This window comes from Psammomys obesus, unplaced genomic scaffold (assembly GCF_907164565.1).
Source record: "Psammomys obesus unplaced genomic scaffold, mPsaObe1.curated_primary_1811, whole genome shotgun sequence".
Lineage (NCBI taxonomy): Eukaryota > Metazoa > Chordata > Mammalia > Rodentia > Muridae > Psammomys > Psammomys obesus.
In genome coordinates this window covers 9,657,074-9,658,627 of record NW_026596101.1, presented here as the reverse complement: position 1 = coordinate 9,658,627, position 1,554 = coordinate 9,657,074, and the positions used below count along the sequence as shown (strand labels likewise).

At 42.5% G+C, this 1,554-nt stretch overlaps 1 protein-coding gene across 1 annotated transcript in view; it reads left to right on the top strand.

Annotated features, from left to right (window-relative positions):
• The first annotated feature begins 1,004 nt into the window (after positions 1 to 1,004).
• The window catches only part of LOC129692203 (contactin-6-like), a 344,240-nt gene continuing 343,690 nt past the window's right edge, over positions 1,005 to 1,554 (top strand). The window contains exon 1 of the mRNA XM_055628432.1: positions 1,005 to 1,109. The gene's annotated coding sequence lies outside the window, so the exon portion shown is untranslated. The remainder of the gene's footprint in view (positions 1,110 to 1,554) is intronic.

The window sequence follows — 1,554 nt, the reverse complement described above, 5'->3', positions numbered from 1 at the left end:
TAAGTTCATTCGATTTGTGATTTTATTTTTTCCAGCATCCATTTATTTAACTTTAGTATGTTAAGAATATTCTGTCTTTGTGTGAGGACCTGAGAAGATTCTCCTGTTTTAGGCATGTTTGTATGTGTTAGGGTCTCTATGTACACGCACTCACTTTGTTTCTGTTTTAGCTTTTATTTTCCAAGGAGTTAGTCTCTCCTAAAACCATGCCAAGACAGACATATTAAAAGTTTGGTACGGAGGGAGCTCTATGTGAAACACAAAAATCATTTTTTAAACAAATATAAGCAAACTTCTTCTTTACCCAGGCTACAGTAGGAAGCTGCTTGTGAGAACACTATTTCTCTAGACTATCGGACTCTGTGTAATTTGCCATCTTTAAGTAGCCTAATGCACATATTTCAATTTAGAAGGGTATTAGTGATAGCTCTCTGATTTTACGTCCACCCTTCTCTTCACTTTAACTAGCACCAGGAACTGCTGGCATGCTTCAGAAAGCTTACATTTGAACACAGTCTAAATCGGTGCAGACCCTTGACCGGCTTAATCTTTGCTTGCAAATGACAATGCAGTGAAACCGGGGGGGGGGGGGATCTACTTCCTTTCCTGTTGGATACCTAATAAGTAGTTAGTCTGACCCAGTTTTCAATAAAAACGATTTTCTGATGACCTGACAGGAGTGACTATATCTAGTCAAAGAATGAAGGGGGTGAATTTAATCTTTCATGCCACTGGAATGGCAGCTGCTTCCAGCTGCCTGAGTCTGTGAAGGATGGTGAAGACGGAGCTCTCTTTCAGTGTGGAGACAATTTTCCCTTTGAATATTCCAAACGGGAGCATTGCACATGTGCCTCAAGAACTAATTGTCTAGGTTCCGTCAGGAATGCAGCAGGAGAGGAGCGTATTTCATGCTTAAGACCAGAGAGGAGCCACGCAATACTCAGTGGATAAAAGGCTTGCAGTCCCAGCTGGGAAAAAGAGTCCCATTATCTCCCAGCTGCATAGACATTCCATACGGCTTGGTTCTGCCTGGGTGCACAGCATGCCTGGCTGAGGACTCCAGACAGAGTTCTGCAGGAAAATTGTAAAGATCCCGAGACATTTCCCTGGTAAGATCCGTGAGTACAGAATTGCGCTGTCTGCTGCAATGAGAATTTTACTGGGCAAGCTGCAGGTTTTCTCGCTTTCAGTCTCTTTGTATTATTAAAACAGGTAAAAGCTGGTGTTGTGTGGATGGTGTATGCGTGTGTGGGGGGGGAGTGGCTGTTTCATTGATGCTGTGTTTTTATGATGCTGATGCTTAAATACGTTTATTCCCTGTGAGAAAAGAATGCATTGTATCTGTATTAAGGGAGGTACGAGCTGAGGAGGCAAAGTGAGACTACAGGTCTATTTTTCAGTGTTTCACTAGTCTTTGCTGCGGTAAAACTAACGGGAAAGACTGGATGACAGTGCTAATTCTAGTACTTTCCGATGGCTACACACCCTTTCAGTAACAGCAGAACAGAAGACGTGAGTGCTATTTTTTTTTTTTTCCTTACAGTGGATGAGGGG